General features: G+C 47.1%; 1 pseudogene; it reads left to right on the forward strand.

Moving 5' to 3' along the window:
• Positions 1-8242, forward strand: part of LOC121835790 — a 198981-nt pseudogene extending 190739 nt beyond the window's left edge.
• The last annotated feature ends 770 nt before the right edge of the window (positions 8243-9012 follow it).

Below are 9012 nucleotides of genomic sequence, written 5' to 3' on the forward strand. Positions count from 1 at the left end.
GACGTCTTCCCAGTGAGATCGAGCGAATACGCTGATTGGTCACGAGTGGTGCGTCAGCGTTCGGCTGGGCCTCGTGTCCGATCAACGCATCGAAAGACGCTCGGCATCGGGCTCGAGACCAACTGCCGAGTTGGCGCCAGACATGTATACGTTACCCCCCCCCCCCCCCCCCCCCAAAAAAAAAAAAAAAAAAAAACTAATTATATACCTTTACTTATTACTCGCTTAAAAAGTAACCAAATACATTACTCGTTACCGATTCTCAAAAGGAACGCGTTAGTTTACCTTAAAAGTAGCGAGTTATTATTCTCGTTACTTCGACGACCAAATACAGAACTGCTTTTGTTTCGTGGTTTATTGTTTTCTTTTCAGTAGTCGTTGCACTTAAGCAGTAGCTGCCTCTCGAAGTTTTCATCAGTTATTTCCCCGCTTCATTGAGAGTCTCCGGCGACACTGAAGAGTCGTTCTACCGACGTGCTCGAAGGAACGGCAGTGTTGTGCTTCAGGAAGAACTGGTGAATACGGGATTCCCCTCTCTCTTTTGTTCTCTCTGCTTCTAAAGTTCGAAGTTGACAATGAGTTATGTGCCTTCCCGCATTGGCAACCTCCGGGTTTACATTCTAGAAGGTCAGAGCAACGAACCTTATTGCGTTTGCTGGGTGAAGGACATTCCCAGCTGTAGAGTTCGACTGACCTGTTCAGCGATAAACATTGCGATACTCTCATACTGTTTAGTTGTTTTTCGGGTTTCCCATCTGCCTCTGTTGCCATAGACGCATACTCAGGCTATAGAATTAAAACGAGGCTGTTTAAACGTGGATGTACACGTTATTCCTCAAAAGCAACGAAATACCGCTACCTGTTACTTGGCCTTAAAAGCAGCTAAGTAGTTTCTCGTTCCTTTTCTAAAAACAAAGTAACTACACATGTTACTCATTACAGAAAAAAGTAACTAGATACAAGTAACTCGTTCCTAGTAACGCGTTGCGTACATGTCTGGTTCGCGCCATTCGATTGTGATGACGTTCCATAAAGAAAAAGGAGGTCGTGCGCTGGCCTTGATTATTTTAGGTAGCGTTGGCTGGTCTGACTGGGAATCGGGGATAGCCCATAGCGTCGGCAGCGGTACGTCGTGAGGTGAAACGACCCCCCCCCCCCCCCCCCTTATTTATCCCGGTAACTAAAACACAAGGGATGAAAGAGTCCGGGTTTTCCTGGATCTGGTAAAAAAGAAAATGCTCCACTTTACTCGGATTTCAAGGATTGGGATCCGCTATATTCCCTCCGTCAGTCGGTTCGGTCGTCAGCACGAGTTGTCGTGTTTTTCAATTAAAAGCCTCAAGCAATATTTATTTTTCCGAATCCAGATACATATGCCTTTTTTTTTTTCTTTTAATTCGCAACGTTACTACAATGGGCCCTGAAATGCGACCGCCATGCGCGCTCCGATGAAGAGTGGAACTCCACCCGGTGACCTAAAGAAGTTAAAGGGGCCATCAAATTATTCTTCGGATTCTTCCTCCTCAGCTTTCCTCCTCAACTCGAAAGCGAAATGAGAAATCACGTGGTCGTTACGTAGTATTTCACCCAACGCAATGACTCCGAGCTTTCATCGTGTTTTCTAAGCCCACCGTGACCATGCCTCTTGTCATTCGCAAACGATGATGAGTGCCGCCTCGGTACTCATTGGCCACGAACGCGAATCCAAATATTCGTCGACGGATTGATTGTTGACGAGCGCCTACGTCCGAGTGATGCAGTTCTCGTGTCCAATGCGTAAGCTGGGCTCGGCTGACGTGCTTTGGGTACGGCGGATACATCACAGTGAAAAGGCGGAGAGCTTTCGAAGGAAAGGAGGTAAGATATAGTCCGCTATATTTTCGCCTTTTCTCACCGAAAAGCAGGCTTCTTACTTTTACCCTCTTTGTTTTGTCCCACTAAACGATACGCGATCAGTAAACTCCCAATCTAAAATTATTTATCGCAGCACGAAATTAATTTCGTGGCTTCTTTCGGCCAGGCCTCCATGAAGCATCAGCTGACAGTGCTTCCGGAAGGTTTTCTTATTACATTTTCTTCAGAATCTTTCGACCAGTTTTCGCTGCCTTCGGATTTTGTTTGGACACCTTTCTGTGACAGCTCAGAGAAAAGAAACAAACAATGCGCGCGTAGCTTTAACAGTGTTGCCAGAGTTCCCTGCGTTTACGTGCTGCAGTTTGCGCGCTGGATGTGTCGCCTAAACCTAAGAGCTCGCTCTCTTAAACTTCTTTGTGCTTTATGTGCTATCTTAGCCTGTGATACAAGTATGTAAAAAGAAATATAAACAGGTCTAAAATCGTGTTCAAGAGAATAGCTCTTCCTGGGTTTCATCACTCGCTGTTCCATTTAACTTCCTCGATCCCGACCTGCGCTTAGGCTATCGAGAGGTCCGTAAGTGCGCGGCAATTTTAAAGTATGTCAACTACTCTATCAATGTTTAAAAGATAGCAACTTGTCATGCACCTGACCGCCAGCTTGTCAGGAAAGCAAAGCACGCATATTAAACGCGCGATCATCATCGCCGATGGCTGTTCGAAAAAACACCTCTTTTGGCGACGTTGTCCAGGGAAGTTTAATGTCTGCGGTTTTCCTCTGACAGCTTCCAGGTTCCTCGTACTCCTTCGGGCGTTTGTTAATGCGCTGCCCCGACCAATTTACCACGAAACAACCCTAGCAGCGTGAAATTTGCCGATGAGAGCTCGGTCCCGTTTCTGAGAAGGCCTCGGTATTTACGGCCCCTCGTTGTGCGGTTCGAGGAGCGACGCGAACCATCTCAGACGACGGTCCCAAAGAGGCCGTAAATAAACCGGAGATGAAATGCGCGGTCCTGGCGTGCTTGAGACGGCATCAATCAAAGTGAACGAAGCTTCCTCGCGTATGACAGGCATTATTGCACTGTCGAAGGTGCCTGCTGCCACACCATGGGAGTTCCGGAAATACGTATAGAATAATGTTTTCTATTATGCTTTGTTTGTTTGTTTGTTCGTTTCATCATCGCCCCTATGGCACGTTCTACTTGATACTTGTTACACTGGTTTTCGGTGCACAAAATCCACATTTAAAATCTCGATCACACGGTCCACCCGGTATGACCGCCCAACATTTTTTTGCCCTTTTTTATAAGCTCTTTCGGGAGGTTTTGTCAAACAGATATTACGATCTGCGAAAACAATGAAAAGTGTTTCTGCGGAAGCGTGAACTTTCCTTAATTGAAAGTGTCACTTGGGAAGCAGACGGTGAAGAGCAATGGACCGCCGCGACCTGTTCCACGGTAGAAGTCAAAGGAATAAGACTGCACGAACAATTTCTTTTAGAACAAAACTCTCAATGCGGAACGCGGAATTGCTCTGCATTGTGGTCCTCCATGCTGACGAAACTTTGCAACCGACGACGTTTCTTCTTGGCCTGGTATTAAGTTTCGCCAAACAGCCGACCTTCTGGGATACCTCTAGAAGTATATAAAGAACCAGAGGTCTTGGACTGACTCTGTCGACGATGGGAGCAAATTTCACGGAGCCCGCCGTTCGAATTCTCCCGACGGAAGCCGCGATTTTGTCGCAGGAGTCTGGTCGGCGCGCTCCACGAACTTTCGGTTTCAACTTCGTGTTTTACGAGTCCACTGATGTACTATAGCTATACGTGAGTGGAAGAACATCAGCAAGAATGCTTTACAGGTGTAAGGGTATAAGTTTTTTTGTTTTTGTTTTCTTAAAGGGGCCATGAAACGAATTTTGGGTTGGGATGAATGATTTTAAATTGGGACTTTACTAATCGCATATAGTTTAGTTGTTTAAAAGAAAGAGGCTAGAAAGTCAAAAGCCAGCTTTTCGGTACGAACATTTGAAAATATAGCGGTCTATTTTGTACCTTCTTGCCTTTGAAAGCTCTCCGCCTTTTCACTTTGATACATCCGCGGTTCCAAAAGCGCGTCACCGGCGCCAAACTGACGTCAGCAGAGCCCAGCTCACGCATTGGACACGAGAACTGCGTCACTCGGACGTATGAGCTCGTCAACAATTAATCCGTCGACGAATATTTGGATTCGCGTTCGTGGCCAATGAGTGCCCTGACGGAACTTATTGTCACTGGGGAATCACAAGTTCTATGGTGTGCATAAAAAGCACGGTGCAAGCTAGGAGTCATCGCACCGGTGCAGAAGGAATGTCAAGACCACGTGGTTTCACAATTCGCATTGGAGTTGAGGATTAAAGCTAAGGAGGAAGAAGTAGGAAAATCGTTTCATGAACCCTTTAAGTACAATGTTAGGGTTTCTTTACACTACCTATAGTAGCGTAAAAGATACCATTATCCGAGACTCCCAAACGCCTAAGAACGCCAACACCGAAGCCTTCTTGAAAATGCATCGAAAAGCTATATGACTATCGTTCAGGCTCCTGGCTCAATTTAACCGTGACGAATGTCAAGGCTGAAAGTATGTTTAAATAGACATTAAGAAATATGCGTTGTGACATTAAACAAAGAGTTTCACCACGCCCTGTGTCACAACAGAAACACTTTTTTTTTTTCATTTTCTAATTATACTTTTAGTTACATCGTTCGACAAGAATGTTCCGTAGATTGCAGGGACTGGCCGTCCAATGTGCTTCGCGAGAAAGTAAGCGCTCCGAATTTTTTAGAATAATTTAAGTTTGTACAAAAAACAAAGAAACTCGCGAGCATTTTATTAATATAGATTGCAGCTTTTTTGTTGCAGTCACTTCAATCAATTCATATTACCGGGTTTCCAACCTTGGTACCCTGTATTAACCGACAACCGCTTTCTCCTTCGCGTTCATTATGCGCGCTGTGTCAGGCTTTCACGATCGAAGGATAGGCGGGTGCGCGATAAGTAGGCGATGATATCCGCACTTAGCCACTTAGGCGCGCGTGTGACTGACGATTGAGCGGAAAAGCCGGGTCGACATGGGGATCTAGTCGGCGGAGCGCATACATAACATGACCAGTCAGGCGGGGCTTCTCCAGTGCTCCATAACGGCGCGATTCGGTGATGCAGGGACGGAGCCATTAATCGTCCGCTTACACGCAGCCGAACGCGTCAATGGAGCGTGACTGAGCGTGCGGTAACCGGTTGGATTGGTTCGTGTCACGGGACTTGCCGCACCACGCGTCCGTGTGTCGCACAGATGGCGGTGTTACTCTGGTTATAAAAGAAAATTTACAGCGCTGCCTGCACCACCTCGCGATGCATCGAGAGAACCGTCATTTAAAGTTTGACAAGGAGATTCACAATTTTGGAAAACTCAACCCAGTCGTAGGTTAAGTTTCTTCTCTTTTTTTTTAAGTGAGGGGGAGCAAAAAAGTAATTCTGCCGTGCGTTTGTTCAGGCTGGAGGAAGTTAGTCAGTCCCGATTGGCCGTCTGGTGTCCTCGCTGTAGAGGAGAAATTTAAATATCGCGGTTAGACCGCTAGCCTGGGTTCTTTAACGTGGATCACGCGGTAGTGATATACGACCGCACGCCGCTACGATCATCATCCAGATAAAAACGGGCCGGGGAAGCGAAGAATGAGCGTCGTCCAAGGATTTCACCTCGCGCATGTATAGCCTTCACTGCGCTCCAGGTCAAGGTGTACGGGACCAATGTGTTCCCCTCAGTGCGCCTGACAATCGAATCTTGCGGCGGATAGATTGTTCGAAAGCGTCCTTATCGGAAGAGGTGGTGAAGCTGCATGCAGTTCTTGGCAGACACCATCTACCAAGTACGTGGGAAGGTGTCTGGTGGGGAATGTATACGGGTTTAATAAAGTGGGAAAGGTTGGCTTCCTTCACGTACACGAGAAGGAAATTTAAGATGGCCCTTGAAAGTTTAGGAACACCCGAGGGTATACGACTTTTACATCTAAGATATCCGACTTCAGATGCCTCGGTAGTGCTGCGAAGGCGTCTAGATAGTGGTCTTGCGTGCGGACGCAGTCCGAAAAGACGTCCTTCTGCTGTTTCACCGCAGCGGCCGGGTGCCGTCCATGGCTGGGTTGTGTCTGGGTCCTCTTTTCGCAGTTCGTCTTCCTTCTCCCACTGGCCGCTAAGCATTGCGGTTCGTGCAGAGACAATCGCCCGGTGCGTTCTACGTCGTCTGTCGTTTACGGGTTCCCACCGAATGTAGCGTCGAAGGGAAGCGGGTCCGAGTCTTCGCAGAGGAGGCTCTCAAGTCACTCGCGGCGGGCCGACAGCTCAACCGCCTTAAGTGCCAGAAGGGTTTCTACTTCCTGTTCCTATGTGTGGCTGATAGAAATCATGATGCATATATTCACGTGCTTTTTGAGCACGACAACTCGCAGATTTAACCATACAAAACAGCGAATGCACAAAAGTACTTATGGCACCCCCACTTGAAGCAAATAAATATAAGAACTTTTGAAGGTATAATGTAACTTGCATGCTCCTTTTAATATAACAGGTAGAAAGGAGGCCCGCAAGCACGATACAACGAGAAGGAGCGAAAGTAATTCGAAATATGGCAAAATATTACAACGCAGGCAGGTCGAACGTCTCCCGTTTGCAGGAGTTCCGCGGTGACTGCCGTATTCGCCCAAGGCTACTTACTTCCAGTGATATCAAAAACGCGACAGTGAATGTACACGGAACTTCGCAAGAAAAAGCAACAGAGGAAGGATCTGTCGCTGCAAAATACCTGTTATTTCCGCGCCCCAAAGGGCACAAGGCGGAGGCACCAGTGTGTGTGGTCCGTGGACGTATCCGCGAACTAATTTCGCAATTGTTTCCACCCTTATGTTTGCTCGATCCTCACACCCGATTATTATCGCAGGCTGGGGCGTGTCAAACGAAACTACAGGTTTACTGCCTTCCGAGCTCCTTTTGGCTGAGCTGTTTTGTCTTCGTCTCCTCCGTAAGGCAGCTTACGATCGCTTGTCTGTCACGACATGTTCCCGCCATCGCTTCTAGAAGGCGCGGGAAGGTCGGAATTCCTGGCTCCGTTGTGAGTTCATCGGAGGCTGTTGGTCGGAGGGGAAATAAAACCTCGTTTTTTGACTGCCAGCAGTCGACCGATAGAATTATTAACGTCTTATTCCTGGTCGGTAGGAAAGAGAGTAAGGTTCCGGAGGAACGTGAGCGTTTTGTCGACGGCATTGCAACTGGGAAAGTCCCACAGCAAGCAAGCCCTCCTGCTAAGAAACGTGCTCTGCCTTCCTTTCTTTATTTTTACTGGCCTTGTCATTTACGGGGGCCCGCTATTCAACATGTTATATTGGTGTCGTTGTCTGCAATATAGGGCATCCTTATTAGGATGTTCGGTGCGTTGAAGGAAAGCTGGGCTGTTCCTCACGCGTTGCCGGGTATCGAGTTTAATTTTATACTTGTGTAACTCACAAATCGCGCTGGTATTTTCAGCGAGGCAAATGATATGTTGCTTGTAGTCTTTCTGTCGCCATTTTTGTTCAAAGTGACTTTCACAGTGGTAGCTGTTATGGGAATTATTTTTACCACTGGAAATGACATCCGTTGTAGATGCTGTAGTTGATGTTGTAGTTGTTGATGATGCTGTTGTTGATGTCGCTGTAGATGTAGTTGCTGATGTTGTAGTTGTTGCAGTTGTTGGTGCTGTTGTTCGAGCAGTAGGGCGTAGGGGGTCCGTCGTCGATGTTGCTAAATCCTTAAAAAGGCTCGCCCGCCGCTTGCGGGAACCGCTGGTCTGCTGCGTGCGAAATGAAGGCGTTACCACAGAGCCAACGCCACGGCGTTAACAACCCGCTTTATGCTTAATTATTTTTAAGTAGTTAATCCTAATTGCACGCGCTCCCTAAAAAAAAAAAAAAAATAGCCGATAACAAAATGCCGTCGTAGCACAGTCAATGCCAAGAGCTCGTGTCGGGAAACGTGCCTTCCCGCGCTCCATAACAAAAAAAAAGAAAAAAGCGTTTACAACAAAATGGTCAGATGTCTATTTTGTTCCGAACGCTTTATTTCACACGCCTTAAGGTGCGTGAACGGAACGTCAATGGAGAACGACTTCGCCGTGATGTGTCGCAGCTATCGCTCCGACTGTACTGTGCATTAATGTAGGGCCCCTCAATTTTTTTTTCTCGTTTATTTTCATAATAGGGCTGGAGGGGAATAAAGATAGAGCAGTTTATCTTGTAGGTCACCAAAAACCATCCGCCATATGTCGACTGGCCCGGTGTTCCCGTCGGAGGAAAATGGGATCCCAGCTGTAATTTCGTTTAAGACAGAAATAATGAAGCACTTAACACAGCGAGACGACGGACACTTTTTTTTTTCAAGAAAGTAGAAGTGTCGGTCGTCCCTTTGTCTTAAGTGTTGCATTCTTGCTGTCGACTCTGTCCAAAAACCAACACGCTCCCAAGTTTATAGTTTCGTTTAATTTTTTTTTCCCTATCGACCTCGTAGCTTGCGATGTAGTGAAGTGTATTATAACGCTCCAAACCAACTTTCTGTTCTTGTTTTTTAGCCACTATTATTTATATTTGAGAAAGGGGAAAGTTTGGGTGAGTTCTGCTCAGTTGTTACTTCGTAGCAAACCTCAAATGCGTTACGACATACTCTTTCTTTTAATGTGTCAGCACAATTAGAACGCTCGTTTTGGTGAAAACCCAGAGGTGTCTTTCGTCTGTCAGCGCCAAGAAGAGAGAGAGAGAAAAAAAAAAACAGGAAGGGGAGATACCGTGCGACGCTCCCGTTGGTCCGAAGGGCCGACGTCAGCACGCGTCAACGTCTCCCTATCTCTCTGGCGCTGACAAACTGACAGACACCGTCGCATTTTCGTCAAAACGGGACCTTTCGTTTTCGTCAATCGTCAAAGTCACGCGCGCAGCTTGCGCGGAGCCAGAGAGGAGGAAGCGCCCCGCTACACCTCCTAGATAGTAAAGCCCTAGTGCTGAATGAGATGGCGTCATCAGAGGAGGCCAACGCTGGACACAGATTGGAAACAAGTGCTGCGTCAGAGTTCGGCTTCGAGTCAAGCTTGAACCGAACGT

Source organism: Ixodes scapularis, unplaced genomic scaffold (genome assembly GCF_016920785.2).
Source record: "Ixodes scapularis isolate PalLabHiFi unplaced genomic scaffold, ASM1692078v2 PGA_scaffold1__304_contigs__length_218370807, whole genome shotgun sequence".
Classification (NCBI taxonomy): domain Eukaryota; kingdom Metazoa; phylum Arthropoda; class Arachnida; order Ixodida; family Ixodidae; genus Ixodes; species Ixodes scapularis.